At 34.3% G+C, this 26,253-nt stretch overlaps 1 protein-coding gene across 1 annotated transcript in view; it reads left to right on the top strand.

Moving 5' to 3' along the window:
* Window positions 1-825: 825 nt before the first annotated feature.
* LOC111049205 (sodium- and chloride-dependent GABA transporter 1) overlaps window positions 826-26,253 on the top strand; it is a 168,510-nt gene continuing 143,082 nt past the window's right edge. Inside the window, exon 1 of the mRNA XM_039443210.1 lies at window positions 826-973. The gene's annotated coding sequence lies outside the window, so the exon portion shown is untranslated. The remainder of the gene's footprint in view (window positions 974-26,253) is intronic.

The raw sequence follows: 26,253 nt of genomic DNA, 5'->3' as shown, positions 1-26,253 counted from the left end.
GCCTGTGATTTCGACTCATCATCATTATCCCCAAAATATTAGTTCTGACAGAAAAATAGAATAGAATGACTGTCTTTATTTTATACCTAGGAGGGCGCAGTTGGCCCTCTACTTACACTTAACCCTCCGAGTTGGAATTTGGAATAAAATTTAATGGAGTATGAACATTATGGCGGCAGAAGAATTCGAAGTGTGCAGTATATAGTGATTACTAATTGCTTTTACGATTCATATCCAATAAATTCATAGGTTGGGAAGGAATGTTTCTTTGTATGTTCAACAATAAATTTTGATTGTTTTCATGAAGAAATTCCAAATTCAGACAAAAATTATTTGAACCATTGAACAGATTAAGTTCGTTTGCCAAAAAAATTCTCCATCTCCTTGTCTTTTTCTACGAAATTACAGGAAGTTCATGAAAAGTGCATTTGAAATTACAGGAAGTTCATGAAGTGAAAAATGCAGAAGTTCATTGGAAGTGCATGAGAAGAATATCATTACTAATCGCAAATGAGCTATCAACTTGATTATCAATAATTGAATTCAATTAATAACATAATAAAACTTTCCTCAACTTTCCACTGCTTCCAATAGAACAGCTGACAGAATATCAAAGGCATCTTGAGCGACTTCTCCAGCCAGAGGCTAGTCGTATAAACAGTGAAAATCTCAATTCAAAATTCTACTATTTTAATATATATTCTCTTATGGATACGAGGGTGTAAAACTGTTGAATATTTGAAACTAATTGAAGTAAGATGGACAAGTAAGGAGCATGCTCGAAATAAATATGGGGCATCCAATGACATTGGATGTGGGTGAGTTGGTAAGCCTGGCATGGCGCGTTGCACTCAGCTCTTGATTGCTGCTCTCAACTGCGGCCAGAGTGATCAGTGATCAGTCAGTGGCAAGTCACACATCAAACATCATCGTGTACAGCTGGACATCGACATGGCCACCGGACGATCTTGAGGTACTTTATTCAACATTCCTTTTTCATATTCATTTATATACTGTGAATCCACTTCATCCATTTACAATTTGCTAGTAACTTGCAATAGCCATCTAGTTCATTAATAATTTAGTGGTAAGTAACAAGCATTATATAAATTTATAACTGAAGTTCTCAACTTCCAATACATTCAGTTTCATAAACAATGGTTTCACATTAATTTACATGAAATTAAACAAAGTTTCATAGTTGACTTTATGACAAGAAAGTTCAGGTAGCGTAACAAAGCAATTTATGAGACGATAACATAAATTCTTATTTATTTTTATTCACATTCCAAGTTTGAAAATTGTTCAAATATCATATCCACCTACAATGAATATATCCCCCTTTATTGGTATATGTATACAACTCAATGTTGTTCCACTAGTAAGATGCTGTGACAATATTTTAAAAGTTTATTAATAATTTTAGGGAGTGAGAGTAATTCTAGAGACTCTAATCTTTCAAAAAACATCTCAAGTTAGTTGAAATTAGCTCAGGAAAGCTTGCTCTAAGCGTCTGAGGTATTAAAAGCGAGATGAATATTTCATGGAATTATGGTAAATTGATCCTGAAAAAATGGAGTTGTTAATTTCTTGATCGTTTGCAACTACTGATCACTTCGAATAAACAGTGTTTTTTTTTGTGCCCCTTTACGCCGTACCAGTACCTCTTGGGAGAAAAATGAAAGAGCCACAAAATATTTCGTAACATTCCCCTCAATTTTTTCCTTGCTCTCAAATAGCTTGAAACACCCTTTTCAAGATTAAATTTGGATGTTTTCCCGGGGTGGATCCCCCATCAGAGTACCAACAGTATACTCTGCCCGCCACCCCTGGAACTTGCATACCAGGAACCATATTTTCAACAAATAGCACTGAAAATCCATAATTCATCTACACTTACTACCTTTATCACTACAAATGATGATTTACATCTTTCAACCTCTATCACTATAGGCCTAAACTGATGATTGAACCAATAAGCAGTCATAAGATCCTAGCAAGCTAAGGGAAAATTCTGAACGTCCTAAATAAGTTCAATAATTTGATTCAACATTCAATTTCATACACAATTGAATAGACGTTGATCATCAATAGCTGTGGTAAACAGTGTGACTAAAGTAAGTTCTTATTTGGAATAGCCCGAACGTTACCTTGTCATCAAGGTCTTTGCATGCAGTATTTTATTTCGTGCATTAATTATGGTGTATTTTTGTAAAACAGAGTAGCTGTGCTAGATTAAATTCCATCATCCTATAATGAGAATTAATACAATTAGTATTATCAGAAAATTTCATATTTATTCGGTTAAAAAGTTGTCTTAAGTATTGTTTTATTATTCTTATTTGCTATCTTTTTTTTAGTTTTGTGCGCTGTTCTGTTGTTGTAAATTGGATGCGAAATAAAGAATCTTATCTTATCTTATATTATATTATCTTATAGAAATGAAATGAAATGAAATACTCTTTATTAGGCGGAGTTAGGACCAGAAAGTCCTTTCTACCACTCAACCTTACAGGCAAATAATAATACATTACAATAAGAAATAATACAAAACAACTATAACAATATGAAACTGAGAATAATGCATAAAATTGTAAATAAAAATCAACCATTTTTGTCTGGTGCAAAAGTAAATTAAGTAAATCAATAAATTACAAAATAACTAAAAAATAATAATGAATAAAATTAAGTAAATAATATAGGAAGAACGTTGATACAAAGAAAATTCATCAAAAATCATTCATACAACATTCACATAGCCCACAGATTGCATCGCAACTAGCCACCATCGCACTACCCCTGCAGACCCGCCAATAACAGCCACCTGACCTCCACCCCAGAGCGAGCACGTCCTTCAATACTCCTAATCTCATCGGGAAGATTGTTCCAATGTCTGCATGCCGTGATGGTAAACGACTTTTCGAAAGTTGCTGTCCTGTATATAGGAAAAGACAGCAGTGAGTCCCCACGACGAGTTGCTCGCACACTGACCTCAGACAGAAACTTGAAGCTCTCAAACAGATAGGAAGGAGATTTCGTTTTAATCATGGAATGAAGGAGTGTTAGGATGTGCAAGGTACGGAGTTCAGTTAATTTTAAAAATGATAGCTCATTATAGAAAATTTAAACATGGTCAAATCGCCTTAAATTAAAAATGAATCTTATGCAATAGTTTTGAGCACGCTGCAATCTGTCTGAGAGCTCCACAGTCATGTCATTTATTACAGTGTCACAATAGTTAAAATGAGGCATAACGAGAGTTTTGACCAGCATGATTTTTATATCCTGTGGTAGAAATAGGGCAAACCTTTTCAAACTGTAAATGCAGGAGAATATTCTTTTGCAGACAAGTTCCACCTGGTCAATCCATGAAAGAGTTTTATTTATAATGAGACCTAGATTTTCAACCCTGTCCTGGTATTCCAGCTCGACACCATTCAATGTCAGCTTTGGAACATTTTGCACCTGGAGTCTTTTCTGCAAACGGCTGTGAGCAACAATGATGCTATTTGTTTTCCCCTCATTCATGCCATGATTATATGCCCAGCTACTTATAGCATCAATGTCAGCGTTCATCAGCTCCACACATGCATCAGAGTCAGCAACAGCAAAATGCCTTTAGATTTGCAAATCGTCAGCGTAGAGATGACACCTACTGTTTTTTATATACTTGGTGATGTCATCAATGTAAATAGAGAACAGCAGAGGCCCAAGTACTGAACCTTGAGGGACTCCGCGGGTAACATCTTTCCATGATGACACCTCATTATTGGCTCTGACACACTGCCGGCGATTAGATAGATAGGATTCGACCCATTTGACACAAATCTCTTCAAAGCCAAGATTTTTCAATTTCAGAAGGAGTAGGGGATGATAAACGCAATCGAAAGCTTTTGAAAAATCAAATAGTGTGAGTATAGTTGCCTGTCCTCTATCCATAGCAGACCTTATATACTCTGTAACTTTCAGCAATGCGGTTGTGGTACTATGTATTGAGCGGAATCCAGATTGATAAATGGAAAGTAGCTGGAAACTTTGAAGGAAAGCAGAGAACTGTTGATGGACAAGCTTTTCTAGGCAATTGGACAGAGCAGGGAGAATGCTGATTGGCCTCAAGTCAGAAAATGATTTTATGGAAGGACATTTAGGGAGAGGAGAAACCAACGCTGACTTCCAAATCATTGGAAAAGTTGAAGAAGCCAAAGATTCATTGGAAATTATGGTGAGAACAGACAGGGTGAAAGGTAGGGTATCTTTTAGAAATTTAATTCGAACACAATCAACTCCCACGGCATTGCTTGACATCCCTGTAACCACTCTGAATACATCAGTTTCAGTGACAGGAGCAAAAGAAAACCGCTGATCAGGAGCAGCACGAGGAGTAGCCGAGATAGCATTAAGGTAGTCATGAGCACCAGTCAGATCAACAGGCACATTGTTGAAATGGCTATTGATATCATCTAAGATGAAAGGAATATTATGTTTAATTTGTGACGTACCAATACCAAGATTTTTCAACTTTGACCAAAGAGTTCTAGTAGGCTGCCGTTGTGAGAGTGACTGGTAATAGAACCTCACCTTGGCATTCCTGATCTCCTGCTGAGTTTTATTTCTTAGTCGTTTGTATTCTGCCCAGTCAGCTGCTGATTTAGAACGTTTGGCTCTACGGAAGACAGAGTCTCTCACTTTCTGCATCTCACGAATCTCTGGACCAAACCAAAGAGCAGGTTTCTTGTTAACTCTCCTGGTAGCTAAAGGAGCATGTGTGTCATATAGGACCAACAAAAAAGTATTCAATTTTTCAATAATTTCATCCACGTTGGCAGTTAGGACAACTTCATACCATGGGATTGAGGCAGCATCCAACAGAAGAGAATTCATATCAAGATATCTGTAATTCCTGTAGGTGATGAAATCCTGTTTGGGTTTTGGAGGATGCAGTCGGTAGGCACAAAATATTAAATCATGGTTAGAAATTCCAGGGACAGGAAGTTATCCATGGTGAGCAACCAAACTTGCATCACCAACAGCAGCCACATCCAGCCAGGTCTCAGCAGTCGCCGTGTGATGCGTTGCCTGCATAGGTAAAATAGACATATTACAGCAATTGAACATAGAAACAAAATTAGATCTATTCAAAGAAGATAAATCAAGTGGATTGGTATTAAAATCACCCATGACAATAACATGCTTGAAACCAGTCATCAGGTCTAATAAAGATTTTTCAAATTCTCTAATACAACCAATGTCAGGAGCCTTATAACAAACACATACAAGCAAGTGAACCCCTCTTACAGAAACACTCAAGAACATAAACTCAGTCTCATTAGCAATCATGCTATCAGACACATGTAAAATGGTAACTGGAAGATGAGATCCGACATAGACTGCCACACCACCTCCTCCGTTATGGAGACGGTCATTTCTGTCAATTCGACACATTTATCACTTATATGTGGTTTCAGCCAAGTTTTTGATACCAGGACAAGATCCAACAAGCTACTATCAAACATTGTCCTAACCTCATCAATATGACACGGTAGCGATTGGGCATTGATGTGGGCAACCTTTAACAAGCCGTTGGAGTGTGAGAGAGCTTGACAGAGGGCAGACCGAACGGACGGAGCATGCTGGCCCGGGGAGGCGGGCTGGTCAGGAACCACGGCGACCGGCCGCGACGAGACCGCGGCAGCAGCGAGACGAAGGCCAGCACAACACAACCAGCGAGCAACACATGCACACACAACACTCTAACAAGCATTCATCATCAAACACAAACATTATCATTACTATTATTTCAATTAATGGGGTACAAGTCCGACTCCTATATGGACTAAAGAAGCTTGTATTTTTAAATAGTATTGGGTAATAATAATTACTTCTTTCCAGTTCATAGTAATGTATAGACGTATAGACGATAAACAAGCGAAAACTATTGTGTGAAATATAACGGAACAGTTGAAATTCAATAATTATAATACCATTAATACAATGTATAAGTACTTCAGATTCGACAGGGGAGAATATAGAATATGCTGCAATTCAACATGAGAAACCAGACACAGATCTACAATTAATCATAGATGAATATATTTATGTAATCATACATCATTATGATCAGTATATAAAATAGTAATAAGATAGTATTGGGTATTAACAGTATAAAATAGTAATAAAATAGTATAGGGTAATAATAGTTACTTATTTCCAGTTCATAGTAAGGTATTATAGACGTATAGATCATAAACAAGCGCAAACTAGTGTGAAATACAATAACGAATCAGTTGAAATTTTAGTAAATATAATACCATTAATATAAGTATTTCAGATTCGACAGGAAAGAATATAAAATATGCTGCAATTCAGCATGAGAAACTATAAGCTATAGATCCACAATAATTAATCATAGAGCAATAACTAAGAAGCAACAATTGTAAACTGGTCGCTAAGAAATGCTATTTATGCAAATCAGGGAAAATATAGAGTGATAGCATTGGAAAAGCCAAATCCAATTATAAACCTGATTTTTATTTATCGTATATACACCTGATGAATATATTTATGTAATTATACATCATTATATGATCAGTATAAATGGAAAGTCATTCATAACATATTTTCAACTTCATTATAACGGTACGGTATTAAAGGGAAAGAAGTTTTAGAAGACTTCACAGAATATGCATGACATTGGAGACATAACACCAATCATTGCAACAGTAACTATTACTCATAAAAATAAATAAACAAAAAGATTGAATAATAAATTATGAAAAATAATTAACTTACATCCTAGAATGAACTGTAATATCTTTAAGAGTAAATTCATTTGCAAAGTCCTAATATTTCAAATAAATATTCATGAATACAGAGTGCATTAACAGTCAACGTGAAGAGGGTGTTGAAAACCCAACAATAGTAGCTAATCGAGATCAGAGAGCCTAACGAATCCGCTTTCCTTCATCCTCTCCCTCAACCCATTTCACAATTCCATCATTGGACCACACTTTGGAAAAGCCAAATTTCGCCGCTGCCGCCTTGTAGACCTGCAATCGAAGAATTGTTAGATCCTCTTTTAACTTTCAAGTTTTCCGGGTTTTCAAAGTCACGCGTACTTGTGAAAGCTCATTTTCTCAATATTGAGTTGACACTTTTCTGGGAAAGTTTAGGCTTTCTGGTACACAGTGTGGTAGATAGGATCTTTTAGTCCTGAATCTGTCTAAAAAGGATATTCTCAATAATTGTTAACTGACATTGGACTCTCTTCATTTCGAAGCTGTTTTCCAGATACTAACGGACAATCATCACTTTTTAGGTACTTCAATTGTATTCGATATGTAATTGGGAAAGTTAAATGGAATTTATGAACTTTAATGACTGGGCATTAATTAACTTCCTGGACCACAATGATATACCACTCATTCTTGTGCACTATACACTACAAAAATACTTCAGTTCAAGTTCATTTGATGAATTACCTATTTATTTGGAAAGTGCAAATGTTTGAGAAAATTTATGATGTAGCTAGTCACTCTTAATCATCAAAAGTTGTGAGTTGTCGTAAGCCAACCCACTTTTCGCCACGCGTAGTCTATGGTTAGGGCCAGAATGTCTCGAATAGTAATGAATAGTAAGTAGTGTCTGAATAGTAATGTATGGGCCGGAATCAATGTAATTTGCACTCCGTATCAGTATAATACACGCCGATAATACTCTGAATCAAGTTTGACAATAATTGTAAATTATTATTTCGTTATGTGCTAGTTTTAAAATTCCAGAAAAAACAAATCGCTCAGAAGTACCAAACCATCAATAATTATTAGTTCCTGCTACCATTATCTGATAAGAATCAATTGATAAAAATTCGTAAAAAGTAATCTCATTCAGCAAGGAGCTTTCTTGCTTGAACAAAATTATGAACTAATTCAATAGTACACTACATTTACACTACTTGATGATGGCTTTACGTGCAGTTAATTTGCTGCTCAATATGTGTGTTATAAAATACCTGCTTCAAACGCAGCACTTGTGAAAGCAGATCGACACAAATCTACTTCTCAAAAAATTGGACCAGATCATCTATCCACGCGCCGTAGGACATTGGTACTGTCACGTCCTTTTTACTGCTACACAAGTAATACTGCGCTTCTAGGCAACTCTTTTCTTCTCCCAACTTCTTGCATTCCCTGGATATGTTTTTAACAGTAGAACAATAGAGCTCCTGCCTTACGTCCCCTGACTCTTCCACTGAAGCCCAATATTCCAGGTAGGCTATACGACAACTATAGGCTATAGTAAACCCTTCAAATTATACTTTTGGGTGACTAAGAGAGACCGTGTTTTTATTTCATGAAGTAACAGGAAACTAAATTTCTGACGTTTCGTCATTATCTCAAATGACATCTTCGGTGCCCATTGGTGCTCCTTCAATTTGCCCATAATACTGATTTTTGTGTATGAAATATGTGTTTTTCAAGCAGTGGCTAGTCAACCCTACTGTTGATTTGGAGAAATGTTTGTTTTATGGAGAGGGCTTCGTCGACTGGGATGTTGGGGTATAGAGAGATTACGTCTAAGCTAGCTAGTATATCCCCCGAGTTGAGTGTTATATTTCCCACCTGGCTGATAAAATCGTACGACTTCTTCACGTAGGACTGGGATTTTCCCCAGTATCTAAGTGTGTAAGTCAAAACAAACGGATGTACCCGATTAAATCTTTTACATATAATATAAATAAATATATAAAATTTCCTGTAAATGTATATATATATATATATAAATTTCTTGTACTAAATTATTGGAATTAAATTACTGGAATATTTTGTAGCATACTAGTAGACTTCGATTTCCAAGTAAGGATAATTAGTCATGAATGACTGATGATGACTTGGTCAATAGGTAATAAGCATAATTTGTAATTCACCATATATGTATTTCTCTGTTAATTATAATTTCGAGAAAACGCATTTATTGGAAAAATCCATTCTTTTAATCTTGAATGACCAATATTATAACAAGACTCCTAATGGAGCAGGACTTCATACACAGTTACACATTCTATAAGTTTCGATACGTTTGAATAGTAATGGAAAGTTTCTTTATTAGTTTGAAAATTTCGAAGATCCTCACTCAATGCTGTTTATTCTAATAAGTATCATCCATGTACAGCTTCATGACATAATATTTATTCTATTGAGGTTGAAATATGTTGACTTTAAATATAGGCCTTTGTCAATGAGCATTGCAAACAATGCAAATTATATTTCGTAGCAGATATAATTAAACTACTTGCAGGACATGTAGTCGAGAGTCGGAAACTTGGTTCACATGAATCAAAGCCTGTGGTTTATTGTTTGGAATGTCTTTTCTAAGTACGGTGTTCAAAACTTTAGATCTTTCCTGCTACACTGCCTTGAAAGCAGATTTTATTATTATATTCAGGTTTTCTGAGATTTCTAATACTTCTTGTAGTTTATTCGAGCAAAACGTTCCGCTCAGAGGTTTTTAATGACTTATTAGAAAATTTTGAGTATTCTTAGAATGTTATGTGGCAGAAAAAATGTATACGATCCAGAGAATCTTACCAATAATAATCATTTCCCATGTGAAATAGTAAATGGAACAGGTGGTTGTAGCTGGATATTTCTGTAAACATCCACTTCCTCAATAATTTGAAGCGTGAAGCTCGATTACACTCCCCAGGAGCCTGACTGTTCTATATTTGAGAGAATCTTGATTTAACGTACACCTGTTGGGGAAAGTGAAATATTATCGGTGGAAAATTGCGAGTTTGTTTGATGTAGTGAGTGGGGATGCGTGTCTCGGCCAGTGAATGAATGTGGGTTGCCGTTCAACCGGTAATTGCAGTTGATGAATTTCTGCTTCCAATTCGATTCTGCTCTGCTTGCTATCTGACAGAGATAGCCTGTCTCGAAAAATAAGATCTTTTTCTCTGATAAAATATCTAATATGTTCAGTTTCTTCGCTACAGTTATATACTCAATATTTCACCAGGCAAAAGTAGCATATTCGTTTCTATTTATAACTCAACATGAATTTATGTACGGTGTACTATCGAAAGAATCTGATGTGATCTTGTGTAGAACATCGGGCTTCCAGCCATTCTAAAAACAAGCTAGGTTGTTTCTCAGCAGTGAACTAGTTCCTTGTCGTTTGGACTATTTTTTGGCGAACATTAATATCATAACTCTTATACATAAAGAGAGAAGAGAAAAATGGCTAGGCCGTAGTTAATTCAAATCTGATTTATATGTTAATCTCGCAAATTGAATTGCAAATGAATTAGAGTAATAAAATGATTAATCCATTTCTTATGATTATGTAGGCACTATTAATTCCATTTGAATGCAGAGAGCTTATCGTACATTATTTTTGGATCTTTATCTTGGTATTGAAATTGTTTCGGCCAACGTAATAGATGATCAACCATGAAATAATACATGATATTATCTGAAACAATTTCAGATGAGCATATTATGAAAATAGAAGTCATTAATAAGAGATAAAGAAAATGAGCGGGGATATTATATATCTATTGTAGCACTAGCACCCCAGTTCCAATTGTTCTCAATGCTTCTGCACAATCGTCGTCAAATTTGTCTCTCAATTGTATTTACATGTTGGTCAAAAATTACAAAATAATTTATTCACTTTGTTGTTGAATTTTTGGTTGTTTCTCATGGCTCTAATAGCTGATATTTTCAGTTCCATTGTTAATCTAGAACAGAAGAATGCCAATAACCGTAATATTCTCTCAGCTGTTGAGAAAATTTTTTATCCTCTTGGCCTTTTGACTCCTCTGATATTGTCTCTGAAGTGTCTAATTAAAAATTGTGGAATTTGAAGTTGGAATGGGATGAAATAGCACCCACTGAGATTCATTTAGCAAAAATTGTGAAAGAGAATTTGGTCTCTTATCGGAATTGTCTATTCCCAGATACGTTGGTCTGTTATGTGATTCGGTATCCTTCTCTCTATCCATTTCATTCGAGATGAGATTTATTCAAAATGGTTGAAAAAGCTGTAACTTCATTGAAAGTAGGGCAAAATTGAATCAGCTTTTTCAGCGTATTCAGATAATTATGATCTAATCAAAGATATTCCAAATGAAAAGGTAGCTAAGCAATTTTTAGTTTTGCATAGGGGGATTGCAGATACAGTTTCACAATTCCAACAAACCGAACTCATTATTAATGAATTGCAATTAAGTTTGAATAAGGACTACTTTCGAATCATTTTTCAAGCTTGTCATGCTTGTGAAAGATTGGGTCTTCCAACGCTATGTATTAACGCCACCGATTTGCTGGCGAAAAGAGTGTTGTACAAGGGGAGACATCCTTTCAATTTTCTTCAAACACTGACCCTGATGTTTCATTTGTTTTTCAGCCCCTTGTAATTGATCATATTATTGATGAATAACCAAGCAATGAAGTCGTCATTTCTCATTTATCTTATTTGAAGGGTTTGAACTCAGCTGATCAGCAGTTTCATACTCCGTCTCATATTGATTGGATAATTGGTGCTGATTTTATCCCAGATATATTGAAACTGATAATCGGTCAGTTCATCGGTCTTTTAATAATCGATCAGTGATGAACAATCATTTCTTGGGTTTATTAGGTTTTATCATACTCCAATTCCTATAGCATTTGCATATGTCGTGAACAGACGTCAATTTTGTATAGAAGCCGGTATCTTGTGAAGTATTTCTCGTCATGCCTATTGTCTATGTATTTCATTTCTTAAGAGCACCAAATATGCCATCAAACGAAAGTGAAATCTCTCAACAGTCCACAAACCCTCAACTGAGTCCGAACGTGAATTCTAAAGTTTAAAGTGTATGCTCAGGTCTTAAAAAACATGTATGATTATGCTTATTAAAATAAATTCTGGTAAATGATTTTGTAACAAATCACAAATTTTATGATAAGGCTTTCCATGAAATTCAATTTTCAATTCTTGAATGTACAATAATTTTCAAAAAATTATAAAAAGTTCAAGAAATGGCAATATTCTGATCTTACAGAATAGAATTGATAAAAAATGATCCAAATACGTTATTAATTATTGAGAAAATCAATCTCTAGTAAATCTTATATAACTTTTAGTAATCCATAAATACTTATCATGAATGAATAGTTTCAATAGTAGGAAGTAGGAAGAAGTTATGCAGAGAAAATACATGATATCTCTATACACAATTCAGTAAACTCACAGTAGGCTTAGCGGTGGGCACTCCACATTCATTCTTTATGCACCCAACAAGTTATGATGTGGTATTACTTTGTATCAGAAAGTTAAAGAGTAGGTCTAATGCCACTCCGGGTATGAATGGGATAGGCAAGATATGCTTGAAGAATATTGCCGAGTACATAGCTAAACCCATGTCAATGTTATGCTATAAGTGTTTCGAATTTGGCCATATTCCATCACTTTTAGCAAAAATAATTCCACTTTATAAATCGGGTGACAAGTAGGCTCTCGAGAACTATCGACCTCCCAGTCTTATCAGTTCTCTATCAAAAATTTTTGAGAATATAATTAAGAAACATATATTGTTATATCTTGAAAAATAAAAATTTATTGCTGCTAATCAATTACGGTTTTCAGGATGCAATGACTGATCAACTCAATGACTGAGTTGATAAAAATTGTAACTGGAAACTTCCAAACCAGTAAAACCTGCCAGTGCTTCTAGACCTGACAAAGGCCTATTCCACCATCCCTCATAATGACCTCCAGAATTGACTGGAGAGAATTGGTCTCCGGGGAACTATGTTAAAATTATTTCCAAGTTACTTGCGTAGAAGAGTACAGTTCCTTCAAACCAGTAAGCTGACATTGTCTGAATATGATCTTCCACAATGAAATAGTAATGGATGTTATACAATCTGTTTTGCAAATAATACGGCCTTAATTTTCACTGGATCCAACTGGCAAGAGACTCAGCGTTTGACTGAGTCTGGTCTTACCAAAGTGAAATTGTGACTCGATCATAATTATTTATATACCTTGAAATTTAATGTAGAAAAGGGTGTATACATTCTTCTCTCTCCATCAGAAAGGTTCACCCCTACATACTCATTTCGAATCGGGATAAGAATCCACTCAGACTGCTCTCATCATAACAATTATGGATAGTTGGAAGTCTTGCAGAAGACAGATGGAGGCTCTGATTGTCAGACAATGGAAAGAGTGAGAGAGACAAAAAATCTTGGAGTCATGTTGGATTCATAACTCAAATGGAATGATCCATGTAAAAATGAAGCTGCAAAAACAGGGAACATGTAATTCATAATCCTCCATATATGTAAATTTATAGATTGTATATATTTTTTTCATTTAATTATTTCTGTATTGCAATTTTTAGATTGATTCTTGCTACCACTCAAACTGATTTTTCACCATTCAAACTTCGGCTTTGCAGGCAGTGCCTAATGTGTTATTTTGATTAAAACTAACTTACTTATCATGTTTCTATAAGGATTGATTATTATTGGTTCACTTTTAAATAAGGATTATTATAGTATTATTATGGCGAAATAGAATTTGATTTGATAATGAGAGTCCAATGGCACAGATTATACATTAACTTCGTGCTGTTGGTCACCTCTGCTAAAATACACTTCATTAATGCAAATCACTTTCCAGTGGTTCGGAATCCAATTATAAGCTCATTCATTTCTCATCATCCATCAATCCGTTAACCACGTTCAAGACTAGGGCTTGTGTGGGCGGAGAATACATGGAAGTTTACGGTTGAATAGAGAAAAAATAGGCTGAATAAATCAAATAATATACAAAAGGATCAAATCACTGCGTAACCCAGTGATAATAATTAATTGAAAGAGGATTAGGTAATATATTATTCATAGAATACTGATGTAATTAACAATAAAGCAATACAATTTCTCACACAGGAGGTGCTGAAAATATATTCTTTTGCTGCAGTAGTGAACGTTTCAAAATGTCATTTCAGTTTATTCCTTCTTCATTGTTATTTCACTCATGCGGAATTTCATCTTCGAAGGTGTGATTCACTTGATCAATATTGTGTCAGAATGTTTTTTGTGATGTTTTGTTCCATATTTTCCTCCAAAAAGGTGGGGAAGGACAGATATGGCGATTTAGGAGGCCACCGTGTCAGTAGGATTATGCTTTCAAAAAAATTTCTGCAACATCATGTCATGAGCGCTGTTGCACCATCTTTCTGCAGCTATGAGCCCATCTTTCATTAGTTTCTAGTTACACTGAAAATTGATTACTAGTAGTTCTGTGAACAGTAGACCTCGCGCAGTTATAAACCGCAGCCTCCTCTTATACCGTCCCAGTAAATCCTGTCTGTATGTCATGTCCGCGAGATATCGGTGTGAAAACAAACGGCTAATGGCTGTTGGGGTTGGTATATCAAAAATGCTAACATCAGAAGCTAATCTCCTTCAAGACATACTGGCAACAGGACAGCTCAAGTTCAAAGCAGAGAAAGTTCGAGAGTCAATACTATGTTATTTTAGTTATTGATTGCATGCGTAATTGCACGCAATCAATAGTTCATTTATTTATTTATTCACAATGGAGACAACGGGTTTCCCCAAATATATCTCCTTAACAATAAAAATTGTACAGATACAAAAAGAAGAAGAATAATACGAACTTATGCAATAATAAATAATACAAACAACAAAATTACCACCTAATTCAAAAATGAAAATACAAAGATTTCAAATACTTATGAAAAAAGTAAAAATAAAACAAATTGAGAATCCCAAAACTTATAAAAATCAAAGAATATAATAACAAAAATTCTATCAATAGAATTAATAATATTTATAACTGAACGACGTCCCAAACCATATGCACATCCACACTGATACACCAACTGTTTATTTGATCAGATCATGTTTACACAAGATTTAATTATCATATAACGCTTCCCGGAGTTTAGCCCGAGAAAACCAGAAGACATCTAGGCGCCCAGACAAGCTGTTATAAGTTCTTTGCATCCTATTATTTAATAGTTCATAAAAATTGCATTCAATGAGGCATGCAATTTATAGTCTACACTGCTGCTGATTTTTTATCAAGTTACATTGAGATATTGAATTGCATGCGTCATGGAATGCGATTTATAATTCACTCAACAGCTGATTTATGATGAATAATTCTATAGTCTGATTTTTACTCTAATATTGGCGTATGAAGGAGGCTCCTTTTTCCTTCTATATTATCCTTGAAATGCAAAATTTCCAAAAACCTTGTATAGCCTATACGTCGATGCGCAATTTAAAATGGAACATACCTGTCAAATTTCATAAAAATCTATTACCGCGTTTCGCCGTAAATGCGCAACATATAAACATTTAAACATGTAAACATTTAAACATTAAGAGAAATGCCAAACCGTCGACTTGAATCTTAGAACTCACTTTGCTCGGTCAATGATGTTCTGATAACGCTCTGCTTTTAGCGTAGTAATTGGATAACCCGTTAAAAGTAGGAACCGGTGATTATTTATCTTATTGGCCATTTCATGATTATTACATTATACTATAGTGTATGCATCGAAACAACACTGTGGTAAAAACAAAATATTTTTTTTTGATTGGTGAGATTATCAGATGGAAGCGTTTGAGGTTGAATTGAAATTTATTGCCAAAAATCACATACACATATTTGTACAATACAATCACTATAGTATGCAGAATATACAATTACCTACAAATAGACATTGATTGTAACTTGCACAACAATAATTATCAATGTAATATTCGGCACTGCCAACATAAGAGTCCTTGTGTGTTGGCAGTGAGTTGCGGTGAACTTATTCTGCTTCAATTCTAGTCAAGTAAGAAGAGGTATACAAAATTAAATTGAATAGAGCTATTGAAAGTATTACACCAATATACAAAAGTCTCAAAGGATCAGAAAAAAATTGAAAACTTAAGAATAGTACATACTATATGACAAAGTAGTATCCAATTAACCAGTGTGACGTGTTGAGGCCATCATGAAGTGAATCATGGTAATCACACAGGGAATACATAGTATAATATAATAAAAAACATCCTGTAAGATGATGTAGGAACATTTACAATACCTGGTTCAAGAACGTGAAAATAGAAAAACCATTGCTCAATGTTTTTAGTAACAATGCTTGTTGGACACAATATTATACTTTATTCAACGAGTTTGAAGAATATGTTATACTCAATCCAATAATCTATGCTTTTGATTAAATTACGATTCATTTGTTTATCTATAAAATCGCTTGGAATTTTATTTATAATGTAGCTACAATAATATGTAAATCGATGCCTGCATATGGTTAACTTAATGAGTTCTGTGTTGAATACATTGTTAGGTCGTGTGTTATGGGGTGTAATGTGTGCAGGAAAATAAGATTCATTCTTATTGATATGGACTAGTATATTTTTCATATAATTCTGTCTGATTGTAGGCACCTTAAATTCAAGAAAAATTTCCCTACTAGGATAGAGTCAAGGTCTTCCTAATGCTGCTCTTATAATAATATGTTTTTTTGTAAGATAAATGATTTCTTTGGATGTGTATCATAATATGCAGCTCCCCATACTTCATTAATGTATTGAAATAATGAGTGAGCATATGCAAAGTAAATTTTCCTTATAATGTCTATGTCTATGTTTTTTATTTTATTTATTTTGTAGAAAATGTAAATGATGTATTTCAACTTTGAGCACGGATAATCTATGTGTTTGTTCCATTTTATATGTTGATCCAATAATATACCAAAATATTTAGTTGTGTGAACCCTTTCTAATGTTTTTTTCACTTCTGCATCAACTGCAGTGTTTTCATTGTTGTCCCTATTATTTGTTGTTCCTATTTCAAGATTTAAATCTGTTGCTGGTTGTCTGGTTATACTGGGTGAAAAAGTGATATACTCAGTTTTGTCAGCATTTAAAGTCAGCATATGACCTTGAAGCCATTTTCTATCAATTATTAAGTTTCTATTGGCTATATTGAAAGTTTCTTCCCAGCTTTCGCCGCTGAAGATCAATACAGTGTCATCTGCAGAAGACAGAGTGGTGCAATCCTGGTCATTCACATACAACAAAAAAATAATTGGTGATAGAACAGAACCTCGAGGCAAGCCGAGACCTGATGTATATTTAATATCAGTTTGACCCTGAAGATGTAGGTATTGTTTCCTTTCAGTCAAATATGAAGAAAATAAATCATTTGCTGCACCTCTAATTCCAGCCCTATCTAATTTGTTCAATAATATATTGTGAGGTATCGTATCAAAAGCTTTTGATAGATCCATGAACACTGCAAGAGTTTTTATTTTGCTATTAAAATTGTCAAAAATTATTTTGTTCAAGTGGATGACGCATCTTCAGTAGACTTTTTTTTTGAAAACCATATTGCTCTTCATTTATTATATTTTCTTCCTCGAAAAAACTCATGATTCTGTTTTTTATCATTTTTTCTAATATTTTGGAAAGGTTACTTATCAAGCTTATCGGTCTGTAATTTTCTGGTTTTTTAAATCTCCGGTTTTAGGTATTGGGATGATTCTGGCTTCTCTGAATTTTTTCAGGAAATATCCTTTATTTAAACATTTGTTGAATATATGTTCTAAGGGTCCAGTTATATAGTGAGAAATTTTTTATGAAAGGTCCTGTGAAGTTATCTGGTCCTGTTTTTCAACTGATTTATAATTGTCATTATTTCGTTTGAGTTTGTGGGGTTGAGAAAGATACGACATGAATTTGATAGCGATCGAGGAGCTGGGATATCACTTACATTTCCTGATATTTTTTTGGCAAATGATACATCCACATTAGCAAAGTAGTCGTTGAGTATATCAGCATCTAGGCTTATTTCTTTTGTGTTTTTCTTCATTTCCAGCAGCTCGTTTATGTATTCCCAAGTTGATTCACATTATGTTCAAATAGCTATTTCTATTAAGCAAAATAAATTGATGTTAAATGAATAAAATGTAGTCAGTTCCACATGTTATTTATTTCATTTGAAAAATAAGTGAGTATGTGTAGCTTTTATGAGTGACTAATGTCCCTGTGTGCAGCGTGATCTACAGAAGATACGTTTGAAAACGACCTACTGGTTTGGCTGTATTACTGCGAGTGGGTCAAGTATTAAATTATTTGTCAACAAAGGAAATGGCAGCATTAGATTAGATGAACTAGCCGTGAATATCACGGCCTCAAGCCTCTTCCATGGCACAAGAGTGACTCTATCATTCTGTCACTATCACAAATAGCTTTTGTAAAAATATTCATAGTCTAGCCAACGAGTCATTCACAAGTATTCAATCCATCTATTCCTCAGTTCAACATCATTCAACACAGCGCAATGTGTCATTATTCAATGATTTAGATTATTATCTTCATATATTATACAGTATCGCAGTTAGTATTTCTGTAATAAATCATATTTATTGACATTCATCTAACAATCTAAAATTCTATACATAATGATGTTAAATGAATGAAATGTTGTCAGTTCCACATGTTATTTATTTCATTTGAAAAATAAGTGAGTATGTGTAGATTTTATGAGTGATCCTAATGATGTGAATGTACTGATGACTAATCCAGTAGCTACGACTTGATTCTCGATCTTGTTGAAAACCCAATATTGTAGATAATAATCGGTGATTACAATGATCATTTTTCAATGCTCAATGATCAGTAAAGACATTATTGCTTGAATATTTATTAAGGTTGGAACTGTGTTTACGACAGCCATGTTTGTCCAATATATTCAAGTTGATCCAAATTGAACGACAGTATAGTGTCATGATTAATTCAAGTTTAATCATTCAACCAGCAATTGATAATTAACTAGGATAATTAATTAGGGAAGAAACAGTTGTACAATTGCAAGTAATAGCCTATGGGTGAGAATCATACTCTGTCAATCCGATATAAAATTACGAGGTTTAATTTCAAACTGGATTACGAGTTATGTCAGACTGCCGGGAAAAGTCATTAAGAGTGTTTCAATTTGCGGAAGTTTATTTTAAACTTTTATCATTTAAAGTGTGGTTCCCACGGTATTCTTTACACATTATACCATTATTCTGTTGAGAGGACATTTTAATTATCAATTAAGCATTTTAGAACTGAAAACAGCTCAACCAGGACAGAAAAAGTCATGCAGATGAAGTCCTTCCCGTTTTTTTTTCTCTCATTTTCCTAATAATACAATTCCAAGAGGGATGGGGAATGAGTCAGCTTCCAACTCATACTTGCTTTTCATAGAAGATTAAAATGAATACAGTATCAATATTAATTATACACGCCTCTTGTCCATTTTAACTGCAAGCAACTCATTCGAAAAGGAGTTAATCCTCTTTTATTCTCACCTTGTAGAGGATAAAAGGATATTTATTTTGAAAATATTTGTAATAGTTTTTATTTTTCAGTTCTGTCTCGCTTCTGTTATTGAGTATTAAGTTGCTGTTATGAGTATTGTCATCAATACTCCACGATATTCATTTTCCATTAATCCATAATATATTTTATTGGTATTATTCCATTAGACAAAACAGCTAAGAACATACTCCTCCCATTCTCCGCAGTTCTTTCAATATGTCATAACAGAAAAAATGTTTTAACTGCTATTCCACGTGAATTTGGAACTTTGGAAAATTATTGGAGTTGGAGTGGAATTCTGTAGATAATGCTCGCCTTCTCTAAAGTTTGAAAATATTCATTTTTCCTTTTTTGTAGTCTACATCTCGATGAACAATATACTTTCAAATTGAGAGAATCCTGGCTCACAGGGGCAGCTTTCCATTAGCAAACACTATCTATACCAAAAATTAATAATAGAGAAATCAGAATCATAGGCCTAGAGCTGAATTGAATGCAACAATCTTTCAGAATATGACCAAAAACATCGCTTCTGACACATACAGAGTTGGTGAAAATTATGGAAACAGCTTATGAATGAGCCTTCAGATGGGATGCAGCTGAAGCAGGGCCTTTAACCTAGCGCCGAAGTGCAGGATGACTTCTCACAGCTTGGCGTTGTTGTCATTTGCGATGGGTGTCTGGCTTGGAAGTGTTCGGCCGCATTGCAGGATGACTGTTAACGGTTGTTGGAAGATCAACAGCTGGGTTTTCCGTTATTTTTCGTGATAGAGAAATACCGATTGCAGATTCGTTTTCAGCGACCCTTCGTTTTCAGCCTGAAGGCTCAGAATATCAACAATGTTTTTAAATAATTAAAAATCATCATGAAAAGTCATTAATATGGTAGTACACCACGTTTCTGGAAACTTTTTACTAATGACTGGAGTTATTATTGATTAAGGCCAGTTTCACACGGCAGAGACCTTGCTCCTGGAATATCATATTACGGAAGATCATATTTCATATTTTGCAGCTCTCCTGTACTTTCACATGGGGATCTTACGAATAAGCCGACAGATCTAACAACTCCGCCGACGTTTGCTCAAAGTATATGACTCATCACTTTCTCTCAAAGTCTAACTTCCTTAAAAATATAGATAGAAGATTTCTGATTTCGGATTTGGATTCAGCGACCCCAAATTCTTTAAAGCGTAAGTCCCATTCTCAAAAATACCCGAAAACAAGGGAGTTATAGCTGTTTTTAATATAGCTTTCCATTATCATATGATTATATTGTACGTACTAAGATAATAATACTCCTGCCTCACAAAGGGGCAGGCAAAGGTTTTAAGAAGTTTTTGAACACCTGAGAAGTTTATACATAAACATTTTTAATTTTTAAAAGTTCTAGTTTTCCAAAAAAATATTGAACTATGAAAAGATGAATCCAAATATGAAATCATAAATCATCTCCACTCATCACCCAATAAAATAGGAGGAAAAGGAATGTTGTACAGTAAAATTCACTGAATTTCAATTGTCATTCAACAATTTATCAGGTTCAAATCGTTGAATATCACTTTGAATTCCCAGCAATTATTGACTATTTGTTTCTACAATCAGAAAAATCTATTATGAACATACAGTATAAACATTGTGCTGATCTGAATCGATCTATGGTAATAATAGGAATTGAAAGAATAGAAAATGTCATGGCATTCCAAGTAGTGATGTCTGTGTATTAGAACTGCTGAGTTGATAATGCATACTGAAAAAAAGTCATGAATAGCTCAGACCAACCTGGCCTGTGATGAACCTGTATAAACAATTCATAGAATTCTTAGAATTCATAGGAACGGTAAAAAAATCAATTTTACGAAAATAGATGTACATGTAACTGGATTTAGAAGATTAATACGATAATGTTCTCTATCACAATTTAATCATAGAAATGTTTAAGTGAAAACGTTGGGCGCAAACCTTCTGCCATGAGGAGACAAATAAATTTATGAAAAGCTTGATAGCTTGAATAGTGATCTGATATTTGTTACACGTTCTTAGTCTAAGACATAATATGTCTTAGACTTATTTTTAATGTTTCTTCAATCGGCAGGAAAACTTTGGTTTTTCAAAGTTATCTTACTCCCTTATTTTGGGGTATTTTCAGAAATCAAGATAAATAACCTACCAAATTTCCTACACGAATACAGTGTAACTTGTATTATAATAGCTACAGTACTTCTGTACTGTATAGTACAGTACATGTTCGTTTTTACCGTATAATTATATGATAATAGAGAGCTTTATTAAAAACAGCCATAACTTCCTTGTTTTCGGATATTTTCGAAAACGGGACCTACGCTTCAAAGAATTTGGGGGCGCTGAATCCAAATCCGAAATCAGAAATCTTCTATCTATATTTTAAAGGAAGTTAGACTTTGAGAAAAAGTGATGAGTCATATACTTCGAGCAAACGTCGGCATAGTTGTTAGATCTTGCCTCTGCTTGCCTCGAGGGGAAAAGACGTGACAAAACGAGGTTCCTGGATAGGAGTCACCATGTGAAAGACACGATTTGACTCAATGTACTTCGACAAAAAAACGTGAACACTGTTCAGTTTTGAACAGTTGAAGTTGCACATCTCCTATCGTGTGAAAGAGGCCTATAGGTAACACAAAAATCAAAGTAATTGTGAGAAAGAGAACTGCTGATGAACGCGAATAAGACCGCCACTCCATTGTTCTATTGTCTCGGCTGCTTGGCTGAGCCTGGCTGGAGGGATCAAATAACCGACAGGATTGATCTTTCGTCTGTCCGCTAGGCGGAACTACGCCGACCATTGCTGGGTGGAAGACGTTAACCTAGTGCCGCAGTGCAGGATGGTTTCTTACAGCTTGGTGTTGTTGTCATTCGAGATGGGTGTCTGGCTTGGAAGTGTTTCGGCCGCATTGCAGGATGACTGTTAAAGGTTGACGGAAGATCAACAGCTGGATTTTTTTGTTATTTTTCGTGATAGAGAAATTCTGATTGCAGATTCGTTCTCAGCGACCCCAAGTTTAGCCTGAAGGCTCAGAATGTCAACAATGCTTTTAAATAATTAAAAATCATCATGAAAAGTCATTAATATGGTAGTACACCACGTTTCTGGTAACTTTTTACTGGTGAATGGAGTTATTATTGACACACAAAAATCAAAATAATCGTGAGAAAGAAAACTGCTGATGAACGCGAATAAGACCGCCACTCCATTGTTCTATTGTCTCGGCTGCTTGGCTGAGCCTGGTTGGAGGGATCAAATAACCGACTGGTTTGATCTTTCGTCTGTCCTCTAGGCGGAACTACGCCGACCATTGCTGGGTGGAAGATGTTACTGCGGCCGCTCGCATTCCCACCAACGCTGCTATTATTAAATTTGCTGTGTCAGCGCCTAGTCCGAGTCAGACAAGCATCCAGCCTGAGCAGTTTCTCTTTGTCACAGATACAGAGTAACGGCCATCAACGGTCACAGCTATCACATAGTTATTCAAAAGTATTCTTTGAGTATCTATAGTGAGGTCCACGTTGTAATGGTAGTGTGTGATTTGCAATAGTGTTGCTATCCTTGTCTATCTTTCAACAAAGCAGATGGTGCTATCTCTTTCACGCATTGCGATGTTGCCACATCGTTAATTGACAATGTAGAAATTAAACTAATTGACAAAATATTTTATCTCAATCATGAAAATTCATTATTACATATTTAAAAATATATTTTCTTGACAAATAAAATATGATTAACTATTTCGAACAATAATGAACAGTTGAACTCATCAGATATACCAGTATCAGCTGTTTGGTTGGCAAGACTGAGATCTGGCAAGCCTATTCTCCTATCTTCCTACACTGCTATTATAACGTGGACCTCACTATACCAGCTGATTGCGTTCCAACAAGATTAAACTTGTGCCTCATGAAATGAATATGTTCAGTTCTAGAGAATGAACCACATCCCAGGTAGCACAGAAACGTTGAAATAACGTTAGAAACACGTAATACCTTAACTTTGAAAAGACGTTGAAATTCAATGTTGAAAACAAGAAAAAATGTCCGCCGTTTCCACATTATTTTCAACGTTGAATAATAGTTGAAAAAACATTGTAACAACCATTATTTTCAACTATAAATAGACGTTGGAAGCACGTCGTAACAACCATTATTTTCAATTATAAATAGACGTTGAAAGCATGTCTTGACAACCATTATTTTCAACTATAAATAGACGTTGAATTAGCCATACTTTTGAACCGGTACCTCATCAATTACATGGTAATATTTCTAAAATCATTGAAAAGAGATGAAAATACGAAATCATATTTCCATTTATTTACATATGATTTCATGATATCATTTCATGTTACATTGTAACAGAAATATTACCGTGCAATGCAGTACATTGGTAAGGTGACATTAAAAACCATATTACTTCATCTCTTTTCTGTACATGACTACTTTTTATAGAAATAGAAAGGAAAAGAAGAATCTCAGTACCCTTTTTGTATTATTTAATCACTATTATTAATCATTATTTAAATGATTCAAAAAGGGTACTGAGATTTTTCTTTTTATTTCCATATTACTTCAATTTTGATCCAGAAAAATTAGTATGATGAAAGTTTGTTTAAAAAACTGAGATGGTTACAACCAAATTACCATGGCAATTTAATATACTCTGCCAAGCTCAAACTATTATTTCAAGAATTCAGCAGTTGTTTAAAAATCTTGAATTTTTAGTATGATAATTTCATCTTTGGTGAGCAAAAATATCTCAATTCTTTCTAGCAAATAATATAGATCATCTAAATTTTTACTTGACATTTATGCCAGGTTTAAACTATGCCAATTGGCAAAACAATAATAGTTGTCTTCTTATACCATCAGCTAATGTTGTCAATTAGTTCTATTTAGCCATACCTAGATGATGGTTTTAGAATTTAAAGATTCAATTGATACTTTACACCAGCTGTACATTTCAGAAGACAATATTATTGTCTTGCCAATTGGAATCGTATAAACCCGCCTATATTTTAGTTTTCAGGTTTGTGATTTATGCAATAGGCAAACAAATATTTTATTACAGTGTTTCAATAGAAATAAATTTTCAAAATAACTTTCCACTTTCATTTCATAATACTTTTTAATTACCGACAAAATTGGATTGGTTTTTTTTCTCCCCTGAAAATTCTCTGACTGTCGCATAGTTTAGCCAATCTTCAATAGCGTCTTCAATTTGGGTCTCAATGCCCACATTCGACCCACAAGATTTTTTGATAGAATCTGAAACATAAGGTAATATAAATTTTAATGAGAAATTCTATAAATATGAAGGCATATGAAATTTTGCCACCACATAGGGGTTATTATTTGATACAGATGTTGCATGGTTAAAGGGGAATTGCTTTTAACAAGTACAGAAATTTTTCTCAAGTGCACATGTATAATATTTTGTTATACACATTGATATTTTGAATCACAAGGCGAGGTGATGACTGTTTTTTAGATAAAAATAGTCCATTACTATACAATAGTCAGACGAGAGAGTCACGCCAGCTGTTCGTTCAAACAGACTAAGAATAAAGTAAGAATATTGGGTTTCCAAATTTTGTAGCATAGACGAATTTCAACTTGAAATACTCCTCTTTCATTAGGCCTACAGAACAAAACAAATAAGGCTCTAAATAAAAACGGTCAAAAATTTATTTTTAGATTTATGAGTAAAATTTAATAGTTACTGTAGGTACATACTTAGTTTTATGAAAAAAAAACAGTTGTATGCCGATATTTCAACCATTTTTTATTGGCCTACTTAATTTTGTGAACCTAGACCAAAAGTTTAAAATCGCAATAAAATTAATCAAAAATATCCTTGACATATGGGTTGTAAACATGCATAAATTAATTGAAAATTTAATTTTAAAATGAACAAGTTTAAGCCAAATTTCGTCACCATGGAATGATGATATTTGGAAAATGTTAATATCTATGAGCTGAACTCCGGACACCAGTTTTCAATTTCTTGGATCACAGAGTTAATTACTGAACTTGTTGAAAGCAATCACTTTGATGTTAGCCTACATAGACTATTTATGAGTATCATAGCAACAGACTTTCATTCGATTGAATTTCTCAACACAAGCAGTCCTGTGACAAAAACAACACATAATATAGCATAATGAAAATATTTGTGCAGAAATCAAAGTAATTGTAATTTATTTGGAAGTTAAGTAGTAGGCTACATGTACAATACTTAAAACCAAGCTCATTGTATTATATTAATTTCTAATATATTAAATTAGAGCCCTCTAATTTAACAAATATACCTAACCCTAACCTCAAATGTAAAAACATGTGAATAACACACAATATTTGTTTTCAAGTTTAGACAATAAATCACCAAACAATCTCATTCTTTAAATAAAAATAATAAATTAAATAAACTTACCGAGTCAAAGTGGAATGGGTAGACACTTCTAAAAGAGTTCACAGCTTTCATCAACATGATGAGAATTCAAACATGAAATGGCATCCATTGGTCGATCGTCGTTGAGAAGAGTTGCTAGATCCATTTTTGTATAAGGACTACTGTAGCGCTGTGAGTGGTGGAATTGGAAGCTCGTTTTCAACGTGTTTTCAACGAGAGAGCAACCATTGAAAACAACGTTGCATTAAAAACGTTGAAAAATTCAACCGCTAACGGTTATTCGACCTCAACAACCAAATTTCAACTTTGGAAACACGTTGGTGTGCTACCTGGGATGTATAAGTTTTGTTCTAAAGATGAATGAATCGATGCTTATCAATTAGATGTTTATGTTTTGTTCTAAAGATGAAT

Source organism: Nilaparvata lugens, chromosome X (assembly GCF_014356525.2).
Source record: "Nilaparvata lugens isolate BPH chromosome X, ASM1435652v1, whole genome shotgun sequence".
Lineage (NCBI taxonomy): Eukaryota > Metazoa > Arthropoda > Insecta > Hemiptera > Delphacidae > Nilaparvata > Nilaparvata lugens.
This window is presented reverse-complemented; position numbering and strand designations above follow the sequence as displayed.